General features: G+C 42.1%; 1 long non-coding RNA gene across 1 annotated transcript in view; it reads right to left on the bottom strand.

Moving 5' to 3' along the window:
• Positions 1-8,170: 8,170 nt before the first annotated feature.
• LOC140849405 (uncharacterized) overlaps positions 8,171-22,654 on the bottom strand; it is a 30,736-nt gene continuing 16,252 nt past the window's right edge. The window contains exons 3-4 of the long non-coding RNA XR_012131153.1: positions 9,037-9,209; positions 8,171-8,709 (exon numbers count right to left, since the gene is read on the bottom strand). This is a non-coding gene — a long non-coding RNA (uncharacterized lncRNA). The remainder of the gene's footprint in view (positions 8,710-9,036; positions 9,210-22,654) is intronic.

The raw sequence follows: 22,654 nt of genomic DNA, 5'->3' as shown, positions 1-22,654 counted from the left end.
TATTACTATAGTCTTAATTCTATACTTGGTCAGAGAGCATTCATCCCAGTACACCAAGCCTGTGCTGATGTTCTGGGGGCATGTTGTACAGTTACTAGAACTTAAACATCCAGAGCAGTCATGACAGAAGAACTGTGAAAACTCTCAAATGGGTTTGTACCTCTGTCTTGCCTGAGGGTTTCAGCACTGGACAAATTCACTTTGGCTTCTGTGCCTTTAGGATGTAGGGGTGGATAGCATCATCCTGTCTGGATCAGAGATGGGAAAGCTGGCTTCCTTGACAGCTCATCATGCCTGTGGCAGCACACTAGACCCCCAGGACCCATTCCCTTCTTGAATGGCTGATGGCTGTCCTTCACACTGTATGGCCCAGTCAGGGTGACTTACCATCTTCCCCCACTAGATGGCAGATGTATGCAAGCTTCAATAGGTGTTATAAGAGTTGGACATGAAAAATGCTATTTATAACCCAATAAATTTTGACCTAAGTGAGGAGCTGTTTACAGTGGGGATGAGGGATATGGTGTCATAAATGCTCCCTTGTCCCTCTATGGGCCCTTAGTGGCCATTCTTGCCCCTTATATAGGGTAACCCATAATGCAGTTACCCATGCTGTGGCAAATTTGGGGGAGGCTGAAGCAATGTGGGAACAGAAGGCAGTACAGCTCACTGCTCAGAGGAAGGGCTTAAAGGGCCCCATGAAGACCCAGATATGGATTGATTTAATAGGGGCAGGAGCAGAAAGAGAAAAATTAGATGGGAAGTCAAATAGAATCTTACTGGAGCTATGGCAACAACTGAAACTGGAACAGCAGTTCTGGCCACTGAGGACAATGAAACAGAGGCTGGAGATGGAGCCACAAGTCTGGCCTATGTGTCTGCAAAACTTCCTGCTGGAGTGTGAGCTGACCTCGCCTGGACCCTCACAGGAAGACGATTGGGTAATATGGTCTGACTGAGGGGGGGTCCAGGTGAGGACCAGAGGCCACATGTTTAAATATCAATTCATTGGTCTCCAGTGAATGTACAAAGTGTCCTGGCTCTGGTAGACAATAGGAGCTGAATACTCACTGACTTATGGCAATCCTGAGTGGCTTCCCAGGACCCCCTCTGTTATAGATGGTTATGAGGGTAAGACTATTAGAGTGAAAGAAGCCCAAGTCCCACTGGGAATAGGGTGTCTACCCCCAAAGGAGTATACTGTGTGTATCTCTCCCATACCTGAATATATTTTTGGGATAGACATCCTGTAGGACCTATGGCTGCAGACCACTGCAGGTGAGTTCAGATTGAGGATACATGTGATGAGGGCAGTTCTGAGGGCACATGCTAAACACCTGCCCATAGCTTTGCCTGTGCCTCAGCGGGTGATGACTAATACCAAACAATACAAATAGCCTGGAGGGCATAAATAGATTGGAGAAATCCTCCAAGAACTGGAGAATGTGGGGATTATAAATCCTACCCACAGTCCTTTTAATTCCTTGGTGTGGCCAGTAAAAAGCCAGAAGACTCCTGGCATATAACCATGGATTACAGAGAACTGAATAAAGTCATACCCCCTCTTCATGTGGCCATCCTCTCTATTATAGGCCTTATGGACACTCTCAGTCATGAGCAAGGAACATATCATTATGTTATGGAATCTGGTTACAATGCTCTAGCTTTCTCACACAGGAACCATCATGAAAGATTGAGTCTGCATAGATTATGAGGTAAGAATCCTGGAGGGGTGGAGTGTAGGGAAAAGGCAAGTCCCTATAGCCAGGATCTTCACCTGACCCTAGTCTACAACCTCTTTCTCCACCCCAACTGCTCACACACATGTGTATATACAAATGCTTTGGAATATCAAGAGAAATTATTTTTGATTAAAAAAATCATACAAGTTAAACATTTTTAATGAAAAAATTTAAGCAAGTATGAAGAGTAAGGGTTCAGCCTCAAGTAAAATATATAAGTTGACCTTCTCTTTAGTGTCCAACACACTACACACACATGCTCATGTACAGACTCCAGGGATAATCATTACATAGCTAGCTGGATATATCTGCATGTATTTATATATGTATACTTATATGTATACACACATGTACACACATTTACACACACATCACAAATTACTTGCATCTGTTATTCATTGTGTAATATTGCATAAAAAATTGCTCTAAAACTTAGTGGCTCAAAATAACACTAAACATTTACTCTCTCTCTCTCACAGTTTCTGTGGATCAGGAGTTAGTAGTGGCTTGACTATGTGGTTCTGGGGACCTTAAAGGTGCTTGCGAAGCTGTAGTCAGATGTTGGCTGGAGCTGCAGCCATTTAAAGATTTGACAGGGACTGGAGGATTCACTTGAAGGTAGCTCCCTCCTGTAGGTACTATATTGGTGCCAGATGTTGGCAGGAGGCCTGAGTTCCTCTTCATAAGGATGCTTGAATTTCCTGATGGAATAGCATCTGACTTCCCCAACAGGGAGAGGTCCAAGAGAGCAAGGAGGAAAAGGCTATTAAGATCTAGCCTAAGATCTAGGGGATCTAGGGAACTAGAGCTGGGCCATTCCTGCACAGTGTGGGCTCCTCTGATGGGCTGGCTTTGAGACTCCCCATCGGCCTGGCAGAGACTTTCCCAAAGCTGCACTGCAGGCTGAAGCGCTTCCTACCCAGTCGCCCTTCCATGCAGCTCTTCTTCCACAGGTTTTACACTTCGTGCAACCCAAGGCTCCTTCACCTTCTCCAGCAACCTTCCTCTTTGTTCTTCACAAGCTTTCTCTCTGTATGCATGTCACATAGACATGTTATATATACATATCATAGAAATCTTTCTATCTATCAAGTCTTTTTACTGGTAAAGAAGTTTAAACTTTAAACTTACTTTTCATTATAATTCATCTTCTTACTGGTAAATAAGTTTAAAAGTCATTTATATTTGTATGTATGGAATATTATAATTCATCAACAGCAAATAGAAGTTGACACATAGTTGAGAAAACACTACAGAATATTATTTTCAGAGATTAATGACTCAGTGGATTTCTTTTAAATAAGAAAAGAAAATTGACAACTTGACCAAGGGAATGAAAAATACCTACTGGCAAAGTCCTAGAAGTCAGGGCTAAGTACTTGGAGGGGGCAAAATGGGCCAGCTAAGCTTTAGAGAACATTTCCATTTCTAGTTAACCATATTGCTAAAGAGCAAACTCAGCATCTCACGCATTTGACTTCTAAATAAGACAAAGAGTCAGTCCTTGAATGCAAGGAAGGTCATCAGGCAAAACAAAGAACTCAGAGCTCTGCCCCTCCAGTGCTGAGGGTGAAGGAGGGGAAAGTTCTTAGCCAATCTTGTGCTAATTTTAAACTACAGAGCTAGGACCTGAAGCCACGCAAACACCATGGGTAAACAATACCACGCCATCTCCTCTGGACGGTACCAAACATACAGCAGGTGAGAGCAGATAAGATTTCCTCCCAAACGTTTGTTTATTATTCTTGACAATCTTTGTTAGAGAAGACAAATGAGCTTGGCTAGCTAGAATTTTGGATCCATGTGTGTATTTGCTTGCTTATTTGTCTCTTTATTACTTTTCTCGCATTAAAAATTAAAGCACCCTGACTGAAGAAAAAATTTCAATAACCCAGAAGTAGAAAAAGGAACAAGTGAAAGTGTCTGGGCCTCTCCTACCCCCTTTCTTCCCCTTCTGCCCGTGTCCCTCCTGTCTTCTGCAGACTGGAGAGTCCCACTCCTAGGCTCACTGCTAGTCACTGGGTGTCTACCCTTCTAAACTTTTTTCTGTGCACATGAAAATAAAACAGACTATTTTTAAAGAAAAATTCATTTCCATATGTTCTTGAGGCGATCTGTACTTTTTGTTACCACTATTGAACATCTCAGAAAGCTGAAAGGCAGGAGCTAGTCATGTGGTCGGGACTGTCTGTCTGTATCTGTGAGGTCTCTTGAGACGGCCATACCTAGTTTAATTAACTTAAATTTGCATAGCCACATGTGGCTGGTGGCTGTCTTATCAGAGAGTGCAGGTCTAGAGAAAGTAATCTTTCCCCAGAGAAGACTCAGTTTCCAGGTGGAAGGAATCTGACCGGTGTGTCCCTGCTCCTCCTACCTGGGTTTCCCTTTTCAGGGACCCAGCCCTCATCTATTGCATAACTTGGGCTCTGAAAATGACAACCTGTAGATATAGGTGATGAATTTTTAAAATGCCAGTTGGTGGTAGTCAGGATAGGGAAGGAGAGACAGGCTACTCACCAGTTGCTGTTTTCCTCCTAAAATAAAGTAGAAAATCAACTCTGCATGACCAGAGATTGGGAAACTGATGGAGTCTATTTCTTTGCTTTTATGGGGACAATCACATACACAAATCCTGTCATATAGTCACATATTTATTGCCAGGAGGTCTCCAAAAAAGGAAATCCCCAGCCTGCCTTGGTACCCTAGGCCAACACTTAATTGGCCTCACTCTAAAATACTCAAGGGATACTTTGATTTTTGTTTAATTTGATTCTTGTCTACTTTTTGATGCTCAATGTGGAATGGTCATCCTTTTTCTTCTTAGGTTCTGATTTAGAAAAACTTCACTCAAAGCTTCCCTATTTGTTTTGTGAGGTTCTCCTCCTAGATCCTGGGTAATCATAATTAGCTATAAACAGCTCCCTTTGCTCCAAGGAGCAGTAAGCAAACAGCTGGAAAATGTAGAAGGTGATGTTGCCTGGGGACCTGAGATTTCAGACAGCCTGTTCTTCTTGGAACCGGAGAAGGGATATAGCCTGTAAGTGGCATGACACAGACCCACTCTCAGATTCAAAACTGGGTAGGTATCTTATTTTCTTCCGTCTCTTCTCAAATTGTTTGTATGGCCAGAGGATACTATTTTGCACACAGGGTCAGTTTGAAACTTCCCTGAGCCCTTGAGGCAACAATTATATTGGAAGCTAGTGGACACATGTGGTGGTTTATTTGTTTCCCAAGTGACAATGAAAAATGAAAAAAAGGTCATTTTTTTCTGATTAAAAATGAATTCTAGTTCATTATTTTAAATAATACAGGAAGTAGAAAGAAGTAAAAATCACCAAACCCTACCACTTGAAGATCACAACTAACAATGTTCTTTGGGAGTATTATTTCTTTGTGAATATACTTTTCTTTGCATGTGTACACACATACATACCTCCATTATTAGCCTGCAACATTTGGAAGGTTATGAAGGCAAAACCAATTTCCAAAAAGAAAGCAATCATATGGGTTCAGATGAGGTATAAAATGTTGCCTTTATCCTGGAATCCCACTGCATTCCAAACCGAGCCAACTCAGGTGGGAACCCAGCCTGAGCCCTGAGCCCTTTCTCTGGTCTACCTTTCTCTACCCCCAACACAATCCTCACGGTCTTTTCTAGCCCCTGCTAATTCTCCAGAAGGCCCAGCTCCATCCTGGAGATTCAGGCCTTATCCTGTCTCGTTGCCAAAGAGCTCTTGTTCTTGTGCAGGAAGGAGCACAAGCCTTGATGCCGCATGGAGGAGTCGGCTGTGAGGGCCAGCGCTCACTGTCAAGTTCATTTTGGCAGCCCAATCACCTCCGTGCCTCTGCCCCCAACACTGGCACCATTCTGCACTAGGAAGCTGTACAAAGATAAGGGGCAGGTGGCTTGGCCTAACATTTTGAGGATAGGAAGAGGTCTTAATAAAACTTGAATTCCATCACAAGTTTTTGGTGATGAGGACAAACTCCACACCCAGGATGTCCCCATTAAGCTTGGACGTTTCCATCTGTAAAGTGAGGTTAATTATATCTATTTCACAGGGGGTTGTTGGGAACATAAAATTAGATACATGTAGCAGTATAAATAAGGCCAAGAGTAAGACAGATCCCCGTGATGACTGGCTGGCTGCTCTCCAAGAGTCCCTTCAAAGTACGAGCACCCTGATGTTCCATTATCTGATCCTTAGCTTTGTCGGTTCAGAATTCGGATTATTAGTTCATGCAGATAGGGCCCCAGAAGGGGAGGGGCTGTTCTGTATAATTTAATTAATTATTATTATTTTTTTAAGTTGAGTTCTCACAGATTAATCTTACTAAGGTTTGGGGGAGATAATACGATTTACGTAACACACAGAAAACATGATGCGAGCTTAGAAAAGGCACCTTATGATTTCATACGCTTTCTTTCATCTTCCCCAAGTATAAATCTGAATGAGAATAGGAAATGAGAACAATCAGGAGGTTATTATTCTAAACAGCCTCATGACCCTGGGACAACTTGTTTATTCTTGGACCTCAGTTTCCTCATTTGGAAAATGAGTGGTTATCTCTAAGGTGCTTTCCAGACCTCACAGTCTTTTACATCTCTATTCTACAGGATCTAGAATGGCAGTGGAGTAAAGACAGCATTCAGTAAATACTTGTTGATTGAAATGGAGCCAAAGTAACAAGATGCACTTTTGAAAAACTATTCTATGAGTGCCAGAACAAAGTGTTCCCTCAAAGGCATGGAAGAATAAAAGGCTAATAGAAGGCTTTTAGGAGACCTTAAAGCAACTGGGGCCAGTCCCCCAAAGCAGAACTTGGCTAGATAACCATAGGGGAAATAGCAGGAAATTGCACAATTTTGTAGGAACCAGATTTAAAATGCTAGCGGAAGGAGACATTCCACTTTCAAGAGACATGAAACAGGAGGCAAGAGCCAGTTGTTGCTCAGAGCAAAATAATGTAGGCAGTCAACTGGCTCCAAATGTCCTCCTCACCCCCACAGAAGATCTGCTTGTAAGAGATATTTAAAAATAGGACAAAGGGTTATCATTCCCACCAGCAGACAAAGAGCTCTAATATTTTCATTTTAATTCTTTTTCTTGACCCTACACTTTTCCCTAATGTACCTTCACATGGCAAGTTATATCATCCCATCCTATGTTTTATATCCTCTTCCCTGAAGGGGAGGGGGTGTTTTGGTATAACAGCACATCTGATGGATGCCATAGATGCCTTTGGCTATGTCAGGATGCATCCTGCCCCCCACCCCCATGTTGCAATGAGTGGAGTCAATACCTGGGGAGGAAACAGAGGGATACGAAAGAGAAGAGGGTAAGGAGGGCAGGCATAGAATGGAGATATGTCTGTGAGAATACCACACAATAGAACATTCCCAACTGTGGCTGAGACCTGGTTGTCTCTTAATATATTCTCCCCTCCTGTGTAAAAATTTAAGCCAGGTACCTGGAAGTTCTGCTAATGAATCTACTTCCCAGCCTGCTTTGCAGTTTCATCCAAACTAGTATTGCAACCCTCCTAAATAAAGAAGATTGGAGGCCAAAGTGAAACACATCTGTGTTGCATATTTGTAATTAGTTATAGTATTTGACTTAAGTGTATGGTAATGTCAGTTAATAATTTGTACATAGTGAAGAAAATCGTTGTCAAATATATCTTTTATGTCTTGCATCCTGATTAAGATCCCCAACTGGATATTGACTGAAAACAATTATTTGAACCAAGATGATCTTCATGAATTAGATGTTCTGCAAACTGCTATCCCTACAGGGATGTTCTCATATTTCTTTGTAGCTACCCTGCTCTGCCATTTTCTACTAAATAGAAACGAGATGGCACTGGGGATTCAGAAGGTCTACCTGGAGAAGGAACACATGACATTTCTGACTTGTAGGCTCACGTACCATCAAGAAATTAAGCAGAGAGATGAAAATTATGTTCTACAACTGTTACCATAGGAAATATCAAAAAAAAGAAATTATTGTTCTGAAGAAAATTTTGCAATGAGCTCAAATTCACTATAGTTGTTGGTTATCATTGGTAAAGAAGTCAGAATTTAAATCAGTTCCTCTTTCTTATTAGACTGTGTAGACACAGACTTTAAAAGTTATCCCTTGAAATTCCTTAAACACAAAAAAGTTAATATTTTTGAAATAAGTTTGCAAAGTAGATAGAAGGGATATGTTGAGATAATTTGTTTTGGTGTTTGAAAACCTATATCATGATTCTGAAGAATAGCTTGGCAGCCTGTGAAATATTTATATAGTGTACATGTGTGTATACACAATATACTTACAGACTCTGTATGCTATTTGTCTTCCACCTCTCAAAAGTCACTTCAGAACTGAGGCTACCTCTGCATTTGCTTATTTCCAGTGACATTTGCTATTTCTCTGCATCTGGTCCAGTTTCTTTACTCTCAGTTTACAATAACCATCCCACCAGCTAAGGATATATGGACAGCCACACTCTCCACTGTTAGTACTGCTTTGAAGATGGATGGTAATGTCTGTTGAGTATTTTAAGGATTCACAAAATAACGTATAAACTTTCAGTTTGTCAGTCTTGTAGTGTGGGAACCTGACCTCTCATATACAGGCCAACTTGTATCCTTCCATCTCAGAGAAGTTCCCTTTCTTTAGCTTTTTAAAAACACAGATATTAAGCATTTATTATGGGCCAGATGTCCTATTAGCTTTTTAGCATACACTGTCTCAATGAATACTCATACAGCAGACTTGATATTTTCCATCCAATATCACAGACTTTCTTCTTTTTTACTAACAGGCCTGGATTTTGTTTGCAGAGTAAATGGACCCAGACAAATACTTGCTTTCCCGCCTTCCCTTCTTGCTAGAGGTGACCATGTGATGAGCCAATGGACACAAGTAGAAGTATACTGATGAAGAGGGGTGGTTCCAGAGCCATATTTGCTTTCCTGATGAAAGAGGACAGAAACAGTTAACATTATTCCACCTTCTTACATCTTCTTCCTGCCTGAAAGTTAGATGTGATGGCTGGAGCTTTGGCAACCACGTTGCAATGGTGAAGATGTCAGCCCTAACATCACTGAGCTGCTGAACCTACGTTAGCAACTGTCAACTTCCAGACTTTATGTTATGTGAGAAAAAAACCCCGTAAAACTTGTTTAAGCCACTATAGTCAAGTTCTCAGTTATTTACAGTAATATCCTCACTGATACAATTTTAAATGATACTGAATTTTGCTTTAACTCTGTGCAACTCGTCTTTTTTCCTGTTTTCACCTTTATTGTATTTTCAGTTCACTTGTTTCTTCCATCTGTTCTGTTTATTCTGATCCTTTCTTATCCTCTGTTTCTGCTTGATTTCATTTCCTTTTTTAGTTTTCTCTTCTACCTCTGCTTCTTCATGGAGTCTATTAAGGTCTGTCCATCTGTTGTATGAGGTCTGCCTCAGTCTGGGGATATAATGATATGGCTTTGTCATTAATGTGGCCATTCCCTTATCACATTATGCAAATCTTACACACACACATCATAATCATTTCCTCATTCCTCCTTACTAGTAGAACTTTGATATTTTTCAGTTTACAGGCATGGCTGTTTATACTTACAGAATGATGGCTCCCCAACCCCAATCACCACCACCAAACACAAGGAATGAACTGTAATTTTTCAAAGGATCATCTTAATCCCATTCCTCCTTACCTGTGAATGGTCAATTTCCCTATCTGTTCACACATACAGTCCAATTTTTCCACTAGCTCCCATAACATATTAATCACACTTATTCTAAAGATACCTGTGATACTCCAGAATCTCTGAGCTGGTTCTATTGCTTTCTCTCTTAAAAATTGGTCTCATGGAAACAGAGAACAGACTGGTGTTTGCTGGGGTCAGGGGGTGAAGGGCTAGGGGAAATGAATGGAGGTGGTCAGAAGGTACAGACTTCCAGTTATAAGATTAGCAAATTTAGGGATATAATGTACATAATGGTGACTATAGTTAATAATATTGTATTGTATATTTGAAAGTTGCTAAGAGAGTAGATCTTAAAAGTTTTCATCACCAGAAAAAAATCTGTGAGATGATAGATGTCAACTAAACTATTGTGGTAATCATTACATGTATCAAATCATTGTATATACATTTATCAAATTATTATGTTGTGTGCCTTAAACATGTACAGTCTTGTATGTCTATTTAACATCTCAGTAAAACTGGGGAAAACAAAATTTTTAAAAGGGTCTTTTTTTCCCTTCTGTGTGTGTGTGTGTCATCATTTTTCACTGACTGTTAGGCATTGTGTTTAAAGAACACTGAGGCTACTGAAGCTCACTCCTGGAAATGGCCATGCCGGGTCTTCTGTCAGGCCATTGGTGTGGAAGGAACCGAGTCAGTCTACTCAGCAGTTGAGCTAGGCTTGTGTCGTGTGGTTGCTATCATTCTCTTCAGTGCGCCACAATCATCAGATCCTGGGTGGGGCGGGGGGGCATACTGTACCTTTTGCTTAGTGGGAGGCCTTGGGTACTACAGTCATTTTCTGTTTCTGTCATCCAACCCATGGCAGCAAAACTCTGTCTCATATTGGTATGTACTCTTGGGCAGGAGAAATTTTCCTGCCCCTTCCCAAGCAGTAAAAGACCTCTTGCTTTGTACTGGTGCAAGATCCTGAGGCCAAGAGGCTTTCTTGCCCCTCCTCTAGGACACATGGTTTTGTGCCTCTATCCTTTCTCCAGAAGCAGATCTTTGCCTGGTTCCTAGGGGTGAGGGGTGGTGGGGGGCAGGAAGGAAGCTTTTATCCCCCCACCCAAAGACAAAGAAATTTTCATTCTTCCCCTCCACCAAGAGATCTGGGGGTGAGATATTTTTTCTGCATTGGCCCCAGTAGCATTATATGACAAAAGGGTGGGGGTGGGGGAAGCAAGCAGTGGTTTTTACCTGTTCTCTATGATATCAAATGATTTCCTACATACCTGGGTCACTGAAGGGTACTATCTCTGGTCTCCTGTCCTGCCCTCAAGCTTTGCGAAAACCTGTTAGAAGCCCACAGGGAAGAGCTGGCAAGTGAGAGCTCCCCTTGTGTCTGTGGCTCACAGTTCCTCTACACTGGTAGGTATATCAGCCACATGAGGTCTTTAGGAGTTTGCTACGATTTTACTTTGTTTCTTCTAACTTGAGTCTATGGCAGCCTCTTCTCTCTGTGCCTTGCCAAAAATGAAACAGTCTGTGTATCATCTCATTTCTCCTCAGAGAACCTTGTCACTTTTTAAAATTCCATTTTTTTGGTTGCCTTGAGACCTCAGCTCTCTAACAGACTTAAGAAAAGTTATGACTTTATAGATTGCCCAAAGTTTTCTTTGTTGGAATGGGAGAAACATACTCTTGTGCTTTTCTACCTCCTAAGTAGAAGCAGAACTTTGAGAAATCTGACTAGTTTTAAATTTCAGATTTGTCCCAAATCTGATCACCTCTTAACTATCTTCACTGCTTTCACTCTGGGTCCGTCTAGCATTCTCTTTTGCTCATGTTATAACAGAAGCCTTTTAACCAGGATTCTGTTTTAACCCTTGCTTTTCATGTAATCTTTTCTCAACCTGTGAGCCAGAGTGATCCTTTTAAAACATAAATCAGATCATGATGCTTCTTTGCTCAAAGCTCTCCAAAGGTTTGCCACCAAAATAAAAATCAAAGTCCTCTAAATGCCCCCCAAGGCCCAACATGATCTGTCTTCATTTCCTAGTGCCCTCGTTGCTCACTCTGCTACAGGCGTTTTGGCCTGCTTCCTGTGTCTTGAACACAAGAGGTGCATTCTAGCCTAAGGGCTGTGCAGTGGCTGCTGGATGGCTCCAGCCCCAGGTCTCTGCGTGAGAAGGATCCCCTCTCCCTCCAGCCTAATGCCTGCCCTGGCAAGCTATTTAAATTGCTGCCACCCCATCCCCACAATGCCAGATCTGCTTACTCTGATCTACTTTTTCTTTTTCCATACTGCATGTCATCTTCTAATAGACTCTATAATTTACTTATTTATTACCCTTTTCTATCTCCCTCTGCTGGATCATAAACTTTAAAAATAGAGGAACTCTTATCTGTTTTGTGCCCTGATACATCCTGAGTACCTTGAACATAGTAGTTGCTCACAGAAATATGTATTGAGTAAATGAATTCATGGCAGCATATCCGTGGGTTGGGTTGTTGAGGTGATCTGTGTATCCATCTCTGCGACAGTGGATGACTAAGTATTGAGGTTGTATATCGTACGATCTGTAACAATACAGTATGCAGACCACAGAAGGCAGATGCACAAGAACATGCAACTCACTTTGCGAGTAAACACACACATTAAAATACATATTAAACATGTTAAAAAGGATGGTGGTGAAGAAAGGAGATAAAAGGAAAGAAGTAAAGAAGAAAGGAAGGAAGGAAAGAATGGAAGGGACTCCCTGAAGACAAACTATAATAATGCACCATGAAACGAGGAATATGAATTAATTCACACTAGGCATGTGAGGTTAAAAAAAAAAAAAGCACATTAGCACTTTTACTAACTCAAATGGATCTTCCCCTCCATGAGTCAGAGCAGGGAGGATTTACTCTGACTTCACTCTTCATGTGGGGAACCTGCAGGTCAGGCTCGGTGAATGGTTTAGGAGATATGACTGAGAAGAAGTCTGAAGACTCCAAGTCCCAGTGCCTCTTGAAATGGTGGGATGTCCCCTGCCTGTAGGTGGCGGGTGGCACAGCCACACAAGCTGTCAGCCGGCTCTGCAGTTTATGTTCCAAGTTCTTTTCCCAAGGCTGATAGGTTTTCTGTTCCTAGCATTAATTGCTTGTCTCCCTCTTATATCTTTGACCAATAAAATGTTTTCAATCCAAGGACAAAATTCTCATTTAACTTTGTTTTTATTGTTTAAGAGCAATGATGGGCTTTTTAAGAGCCCATGAAGTTACTTACCTACATACAAACAATGAACAACTGAATAAAACAAACCCCCAGGTAAAGAGGCCTGTCACAGGAGGCACTGAACAGAAAGAGCTCAGTTCCATGTGGTTCATATATTTTGGAGTATTTCTGGAATAGAGCTTCATATTTCTCTGAACAGGAGACATATAATTTATTATGAAATTCTCCTATTCTGACCTGTATAGGACAAATATTTTATTTCTAATAATACCAAGCAAGTCTTTACCTTTTCCAGGTCTTTGGGTGTGTGTGTCTTGCATGGTTTTTGTAAATAACCCAAACTCTGAAAGAAATCACCTACCACCTTCCATAAAGCCATACATCAGGGAGAGGTGGTCAGAGAACAGAAGCAAACCTCTGCTGTTTAGGAAATGACAGCATGGACTGGAGCTGGGGACCTGCAACCTGTAATGTGAGCTTCTCTCAAGGCATGACTGGGAGCTGGGAGATAGGTCTGTGAGGAAAAATAAAAAACCGAAAAGCTCTCTGGTGCGCTCTGACAGCAGATTGGGAAACAGGGTAGGACTGAACCAAAGGACTTGGCCAGTGAAGCTGGCAAAAGGAAAGACAACTCATTCAAAGCAGAGAGGCTGAAAGTCCTCCAGCATTTCTGTTCTCTCACGTGATGCTTACAAAGCAAGTCTTCCGAGGTCTGCAGGATAAAGGGGCCAGAAACATATGGATTATATTTTCCCAGAAACTCAGATGTCTTTCACAATGAAGTGGAAAACTGCTCTGAAAATACACACCAGAGGTTACTCTAGGTCTTCAAACCTTCCAAACATATTTTAAGCTATTTTGCTGATTTTAAAAACTAGCTAAATTTATAGACCTGAGTATTTTCTTAGCCCTAAAATAAATAATAATAAGCCTCCTAGGTGAATTTCCCTGGACTAAGCATGTTTGGCCAAGGCCTGGTATCTGCAGCCTGCAGAGAATTTCTAGGAATGGTAGGTTATTGCCGGCAGCTTCTTCTTCCTACTCGCATGGCCCCCTCTCCTCTCTCTTGTTCCCCAGTAAGGATGCAGTATATGCAGCTTGAAACAGAGGGAGAATTCCTGAAGAGAGGGCAGGTGAAAGACCATTCATTCATTCAAAATCATTCCTTTGTGCATTCATTTATTCACCAAAAAAATATTTATTGAACATATGATACATGCCAGGTAGTTTTCTAAGGGCTGGTCATTTTATCTTCTGGGTGATGTGGACTATATCAGTTTCTGTGGCTGCTGTAACTAAGTGCCAGAGATGGGGTGGCTGGAGCAACAGAAGTGCACTGTCTCACAGTCCTGGAGGTTAAAAGTCCAAGGACAAGGCATGAGCAGGGCTGGCTCCTTCTGAGTGCTGTGAGAAGGCAGCTGTTCCATGTCTCTCTCTTAGTTTCTCATGCTTTTCTGGTGATCTTTGGGGTTCCTTGGCTCATAAACATTACCCTGATCTCTGCTTTTATCTTCATATGATATCCTCCCTGCGTGTATGTGTATCTCCAAACTGCCCCTTTTTATGAGGGTACCAGTTGTATTGTGCTAAGGTCCACTCTGATGGCTTCATTTGAACCTAATTACCTCTGTAAAGACCCTATCTCCAAGGTCAGATTCTGAGGCCCTGGGGGTTAGGATTCAACATATGGATTTTGGGGGACATGATATAACCCACTATCAGACTGGCTGCTTGCACTCCTATCAGCTACAGAGGGGTAGCTCCTTTGCACCGGCCCCACTTTCCCAAACCTGGGATTCAAAAATCCCTAGTAATGCTCCAGGAAGTAGAAAATCTATCTAGGAGGTACATTTGGACCTAGGGATCCCTTTAATAATTTCCTCAAAAGAACATGATAAAGAATCTATATCCCAATTTGATTCAGAAAACTAACAGGCTGCATGGAGTCCCATTCCTCTTCTAAGACAGGAAATAGGTGCCCATAACTGGCACCTATTTTTTGTATTGCCTCCATGCCCGAGGCTAAAATCATTTTTCTGCATTAAGAAAAATATGATTTGAATATAATTCTTTTTCTCTAATCAACAAATCATTATAATTTGGTCCAAGGGAGTGAAGGTGAGTTTAACAATACTAATATGTTACACTGACCATATTAACTATGATATTAATGAAAAGAAAACTATTCTAAAATATTACTTTAAGATTTCTTCAGCCAATGTTGAGCATCTATATTATAGAATCAGGGAATTTTCAAGCTGCAAATGTCTAGAAATCAACTCATTGGACATTTACATCTAACTAAGGAAGCTTTACATTTAATTGAGGAAAGAAGATTTATTTGAGTAACAGTCAGCCTAACAACACTCACCTCTGTGCCTGGCCAGCCAAGTACCCTCCATAGATTATCCATTTTTTTCCACATGGCTGGGGAATGTGGAGCTGTCGTGTGAGCACTGGGACTGTAGCTCTACAGCCAGCTCTTTAACCACTCTGCAATCGCTGCTTAGTGGCGGAGCCCGGGGTTGCAGCCAGGCCTCCTGAACCTGGTCCAGTGTTTTTTCCCTATCCCACCCTGCTGTCTTGCCTTACTGTATACACACAATGCATACAACTGCTGGAGCAATCTCTTAAAAATACAGCCCTAATTGTGATCCTTTTTCTGCTTACACTGGCAACCTCTTGCTTATCAAGAGGCGGTACAAATTCCTCACCTGGTATATTGAAGGCCTGTGACAAAAGCTTGTAGTCTTGTTTCTTAGAGTTCCCTTGTGGACACTGCTAAATTCTTCAACCAAACTTGGCTGCAAACTCTTCTCTAAATGAGGTCCATGCCTTCTGCCCTTGCCCAAGCCATTTCCCACGCCTCCCTCCCCTGCTTTGCTGTAGAATAGTCTAAATCCTTCCTCTATGCTTTTTCTTGTTCTTCTCACAGATGTACCAAAGGCTGGTTGCCCATCAATACCCATTCCCCCTTTCTTCTTTTAGAAAGAGCATCTCTGCGTGTCAGCCAGGCACTTCGCTCCTTGGAAGGGGACATTCCCAGCTTCCTTCATGATTTGGTGCGGCCATGTGACTAGTTGTGGCCAAGGGTCTACTAGCAGAAGCAAAGTGTACAGTGATAGGTCAGACTGAGAGGACCTAGGGACTCCATTCTCCTTCTCTTCTCCTACTGCATGAAATGCAAACCCAGCGGACAGGGTGGGAGTGATGCAATCTTCAACCATACCGATAGAGGCAACGCCATAAGGGATAACAGAGCCAAGAGTTCATTACAAGGAGCCTGGTCCTGAGTACAATGGAGCATCACATCAGTCCTGGAGAGAGAAATATTTCCATTTGCCTAAAGCACTGTTTAGTTTTGGTAATTCTTGGTTCTCTTTGTTGCAGCAGCCCCCCTGTGTTCTTATTAACACATTCTTGCTTCTTTGACTACCTGCAGCTCTGTGTGTTTTCCTTAAGGCATTTCTTCAATTTACCACAGGGCAGAGAACACACGGGATCTTAAGTTAGATAGCCCTGGTTTTGAATTCCATCATTTAACTTAGATAGCCCTGGCTTTGAATTCCAGCTCCCTCACTTATCAGGTGGGTAACTCTGAGCTAGTTACTTAACTGCTCAGAGCTTCTTTTTCCTTAGCTGTAAACACTGAGGACAATGATATATGGAGTAACTTTCCACTACTCTGAGCTGCCTCTCCAAGGGAATTTTCATCAAGCTGTGGAGACCTCATGAATCACTCCTCTCCACTGTAGGAAAATACCAACCACAGAAACCAAAATGTTCCCATCTGCTCCTCAGGCACCCTCTCCCACGAAGTAAGCTGGAAATGCTGACATTCTCCAGCTCCTCCCTTGCTCCAGTCTGGATGGACCGTCGCACCTCGGTTTGCAGATGCAAGACTGTGATTCACTCTTCCTCTATGCATCTGCTCACATGAAGAGATTATTGCAGCTCCAAGTTCATAGCTCATCCTGCATACACCCATTGATGCTAGAATAACAAGGCCCTGCCAGTCACATGGTCCAATCTCCTCTGTCAAACCAGTGGGGTCCTGCAAGGACTCCACTCCTCCACAGTCTGCTTTACCAGCAGTCATCTTGCCTCTGCTGAATGGTCTCCACCTTGCCACATGGCAGCTTGCTCTGTTTTCAACAGTACAATCATGATCAACTGTTCAGGAATATTTTTATTCTGTCCTATTTCTGGAAGAATATTTACTGAGAAATATTAATTCCCAACACTGGATGGGATAATTCAGGGGCTGTGCCCTGCCAAAAGCTAATCTAATTCCCTAAGCACACATCCTCTGTGGTGTCACTTGTGGGGGAACTTCACTACAATCCCTCTTCTATGTGTGGCTAGTGGTTTCCAAATGCTTTTGATCAAGCACCTCTGTCAGCAAATAATTTTTGATCATGCATCTCCTAGCATATGCATATTTATTATGTAATAATATATGTACTACTGTGTTACCATATTATAAAGTGAGTAAGACTTATGAAAAGATAGATGTTAAAGAAGATAAGAAATATACAAGTGGAAGTTCAAATATTTTCTGCCCACACACCAACCAGACCATCCTGTACGTCTCTGGGCTACATATCGCTCCCTTTGGAAACCTCTGAACTACACATGATGATTTTTCTCAGCAGCATGCAAGCTTTCAGTGAGGGCAGAGAATCTGTTCTTTGTTTGCTGTTGTATCCATGAGCTGAGAACAGGATCTGGCACACAAGACACTCGGTAAATGTTTGCTGAATCAAAGAGCGATTCCTAAACCTTTATTAAGAGCACAGACTCATTTCCAGCTATCCACCAGACAGTTCTACCTGCATCTCCTTAGATATTTCAAACTTAATTCATGCCAAGCTGAGCTCTTCGTCTTCCTACCCACAAAAGCTCTTTCCACCAAAGGTCATCATTGTTTTCCTCTGCCTATTTCACACCTGCCCCCTGGGGCTTAACAGGCTGGAGTACACATACAACCAGACTGACTGATCTCACTTTACGTTAAGAACTACATGATTCAGCCATGAGAAAGAAGGAAATTCTGCCATTTGCAACAACATGGATGGATCTTAAGGGTATTATGCTAAGTGAAATAAGTCAGACAGAGAAAGATAAACACTGTATGATCTCACTTACATGCGGTCTACAGAAACCACACTCAGAAACAAAGTAGAGCTCTGGAGAGCCAGTGGCAGTGAAAATACGGGAACTTGTAAATAACTTCTGGCTCCTAACTTTACACACTCAGCAATTTGTGGAAGATGATCAAACATAGAAAAAGAATAGGAAGATACACAGGCCTATGTGAATAAGGATAATAACCTTTTTTTAGAAAGGAAACCAGAATGTATATTTTAGGTGGCCCTTCCCCATAGTTGTCTTATTCCACTTAATTTATTCTTGGTGCTGACAATAAATTGTTTGGAAGTAATTTGCAGCTGCCAGTTTGCAAGTCACGTAATATAACCTTTCATTAAAAAAAGTAAAACACACACACACACAAAAAAAGAAACAAACAGAGAGTAGAATGGTGGTTGCCAGTGGCAGTGGGTAGAGAACATGGGAAGAAGTTGGTCAAAGTGTACAAACTTCCAGTTATAAGATGAATATATTCTAGCTATCTAATGAACAGCATGGTGATTACAGTTAACAGTTCTGTATTATATACTTGAAAGTTGCTCAGAGAGCAGCTCTTATGCTCTCACCACAAAAAGAAATGGTAATTATGGGACATGATGGAGGTATTAGCTAATGCTAACTGTAGTGATCATTTCACAATATGTCAGTGTATCAAATTAACATGTGTACACCTTAAACCTATGCAATGTTATTTGTAAGTTATATCTCAATAAAGCTGGAAAAAATAATCTTAGGTGAGCATAAATCCTTGTCTGGCGATCCACATACATCCACTATCCAACTTGCTCTCCTGATCTTGTGCTTATTCTTCACACCTTCTCCCCCACTTCTCAAAATTCTAACAACCCTTCTATTTCCTCACTTTCAGCTGATTATTTTCTCGAAAAAGTAAAAACCTGGGGCAAACTCCTCCTGGTAGGACCAAGCACCTCTGCCCACTATGTGGCGCCATTCCCCCTGTTAGAGCAGGTGGGCTCATACCTGTTCCTGACACCTACCCCTCCCCTGTGAACTGTATTCCATCCTCCTGCATAGTCAAGGGCTTGACTTCTCCAATTCACCCCTTTCTCCTGTGTCATTAGAGTTCCCCACTCTACTGAATAATCCTCATCGGCACATAAATATGCTGCAAATCCAAAACAGAATAAAATCCCCTTGACCTCGGTCCCCATTCGGCTCTCACTACTTCTCTCCGTGCTCTTTTAAAGCAGAGATGTGCAAATGTCTCATTCACTGTCCTTATCTTCACCTTCTCACTTCCTAGTGGTCTGCTGTGCTTTGTCATCACCACTTTGTCAAAACAGCGTTCGTCAAGGCTGCTGATGGCCTCCACCTTGTCATGTCCAAGGCTCAATTCTCAGGCATCATTTTGCTAGACCTCTCAGCAGCGTTTGGCACAGAAGATCACTCCTTCCTTCTAGATACAATGTCTTCACTTGGCACTTGGGACACCACCCTCTCAAACTTGTCTCCTCAGCACCTTCTCCTTCACTGGCTACTCCTCCCTCTCTGTTCAACCACTATTATCTTGGGTGAACAAGGAACAGCCCTGGACCACCTTCTCTTTCCTTTCTATATTCTGCTCCTTGATGATCTCATTCAATCTCATATCATCAAACACCTTCAAATTTTTATCTGAGCTCCCTCCAGCTTTCCCTAAGAGCTCCAGACCTGTGTACTGAGCTGTTTTCCCCTTTTTCTTCTCAGATGTTTAATAGGTTTTCCAAGTGAAGTGCGTCTAAAACAAAACCTTTGATTCCCTCCCTTCATTGTTTTACAACCTATTACTCCCCAACACTTCTCGGCCTCAGTAAAGAGCACCAGCAGACACCCATTTTCTCAGGTGAAGAACCTGGGAGTGATTCTTGATTCTGCTTTCCCCCACATTCAACCTATCGGCATATCCTGACTTTTCTACCCTCAAAAAGATAAAAAGGCTATCCCGTTCTCAACATGTTCACTGCTACAGCCCACGTCTCAGCCACAGAGACTTCTTTTGCCTGGATCACTGCTTTCATTCTTACAACCTCTGGAATTCATTCTATACCCCACAACCAGAATGATTTAAAAACACCAATGACAAAAACATAACTCAAGTTACATCTTTCCCTTGCTCCAACTCATCCAATGCCTCCCACCACACTTCGAATGAAACCGATGCTCACTGTCATGGGGCACAAAGCTGTAGGAATCCAGCCCCTGCTTACCCTCCTGCAGCCTGTTACTTAATTTACTGAGCTTCAGCCACACTGACCTTCTTACCGTTTGTCGAACCAGCCTTCTTGTTTCAGCCACAGGTCCTGTCCACTCACCATGCCCCTACCTGCATATATTTCCCTCCCGATTTTCAGATGGCTTTCCAGTGCTCTAGTATCACCTCCTCTAAGGACAGTGCCCTCAGTTCCGCATAAAATTGTGCTCTACCTTTTTACCATGCTTCATTTTTCACCATGAGGCTTGTCACAATCTGACACTCTACTGCCTCTCATGTATTTACTTACTGATGATCCCTTCACTTGGACTTCTCTATTTTGTTCAAAGCTGTATTCCCAGTGCCTAGATTAGTGCATGGTACCTACTAGGTTCTCAATAAATATTTGTTGGATGAATTTATATATTTACCTCGATTACCCAACAGGCACTTGGGGGAGCCATTCTAATCTTTTTGTGCTCAAGCCAGTCCCCTCTCCTCCCAACCATGGGTCATGAGGTCCTTCACAGTCTGCTACCCCAATCTCTTAAATCCCACTCCTCTGTCACACCCACAGAAACGACTGCAGGTCTTTGTCATCTTTCAACAGCTCTTCTGAAGCAATCTCTGAAGCTGGTCTTCCCATCTTTTCCCCAATTCCCTCCCCATAGGGCTTTCAGAGAGCTCTCTTAAAATATAAATCCAATTGTGTCTCTCTTTTGCTTAATAGCCTTCAATAGCTCCTCATCATCTGACAAAACAAGTCAACCTCCTTAGCTGGACATGAGCTGGAGCTGGTCTACATTTCCAGCCTTATTTCACGCTACTGCCCTTTCCCACACATCCTGCACTCCCGCTGTACCCAAACTATTTGCAGTTCTCAAACAGGCACATTCTTTTGCTTGCACTATTCCCTCTACTTGAGTACTTTTCCCTTTTTCTTCACCTAGCTAAGTGCTACTTATCCTTTGCAATTATGTGCAAAGTCACTTCTTGAGTCAGCCTTCCTGATTTCTGTAAGCAGGTGGGATTTTCCCTCTGTGCTCTTTAAAAACCATATCTGTGTAGCATTTGTTTTACATGAACATCTCATTTAGTCACTCATTTATTTAAAAAATAAATTTTTATTGAGCAACTACTATATCTTAGGCACTAGTCTAGGTACTAAGGATAGAGTTGGATATAAAATATTTGCTGTCAAGAAGCAAACGGGAGACAGACAATGAAAGTAAATAAGCAAAACATACAGTAAGATTAGATGATATAAGTGCAATGTAATAAATAATTCTGGGAAGAGGTATATGGAGGCTCAGAGTGGGAGCTGCCATATTGAATAGTGGAGTCAGGGAAGGCATTGCTGAAATGACATTTGTATGAAGGCCTGAAGGAAGCACAGACCCAGCTATGTGGATCTCTGGTGGACAAGCATTCCTGGCCAATGGAATAGCAAGTAGAGAGCCATGAACATGAGTAGTCTTGGCCTGCTTTTGAGAAAGCAAGAAAGCCAGTGTGCTTGGAGCATAGTGAGCAAAGAGAAGAGAAGCAGGAGACAGGTCAGAAAGTAGTAACAGAGTGCTAAGCAGAGGAGAGCATGGTATGACACATGTTTCAACAGGATCTCTCTGTCTTTTGTGTAGAGAACAGACAAGTGTGGACACAGGTAGATCAGTTAGGAGGCCATGGCAGCAGTGCAGGTGAAAAGGCTACAGTGGCTTGGGCCAGGATGGTTGTCCCATTAGACTGGGAGTGACTTGAGAGCTGGGACTAAATCCCCTATGTTCTGATCCCCAGCTGCTAGCACAGTGCCCACCACACAACATTGCAGGCACACAAAGACATTGAATAAATGATGAACCAAGCTGTCCAATCAAGAAACTAGAGCTCCCCAAGTCATCACTGTCTGCTTTTCTAGGACCAGGTTTTGCAGGATTTTGTTTGCAGTAGGCAAGCTTTGTTTTCTGTTTTTCCCAATTGAATGGCCCGTAGGCCACATTCTAAGGACAGCGTGGGCGTTTGCATGGGAGCCAACACAACCAAAATCTGATCATGGAATTGTTTTTTAAATTACCTTTGGACATTTGAAACATTTTTTTTAAGAAAATAAGTAAAAACTGAACATTTTTCCAAGGCAGGTTGCCTTAGGTAATCAAGCACCCCAAGACCCCAGGTGCATCTTTAGAATACTGTCCAAACTAGTTTGGAACCTTAGTCAGGTCTCTGACTGTCAAAATCCATTTTCTGGATCTAATTTAAAGATCAAGAAGCAAAAGGCATTAAGGAAAAAGATTCTAACACAATATTTGGATAAGCTAATTAGGAAGGATTCATAAACATGGGAATTAATTTTCTTAAGAAAGGGAAATACACAGAGAGATGTTAGAGGGCCAGGTAGTAAGTAGTTCCTTAAACTCTCTGTAAAATTGGGTGATTATATGGCCTCTGTAGGGAAAATGGAAGTTCCATGGCCAGGATCCCCACCTGATCCTAATCTAATCTACCTATTGTATAGCTGCAGTGATGTAATACTTAGTGTACTGTGCAGGCACGTGCTTGTATACTTGTTGGTGATAAGCCATTACTGCCTGTGTTGCTATAAAAAGAGCTCCCCCTGTGCTAAGAGCAGAGCCCAAAGAAGAGAGGAAGAGGAAGGACCA

The sequence above is a fragment of the Manis javanica genome, chromosome 5 (assembly GCF_040802235.1).
Source record: "Manis javanica isolate MJ-LG chromosome 5, MJ_LKY, whole genome shotgun sequence".
NCBI classification, from domain to species: Eukaryota; Metazoa; Chordata; class Mammalia; order Pholidota; family Manidae; genus Manis; species Manis javanica.
This window is presented reverse-complemented; position numbering and strand designations above follow the sequence as displayed.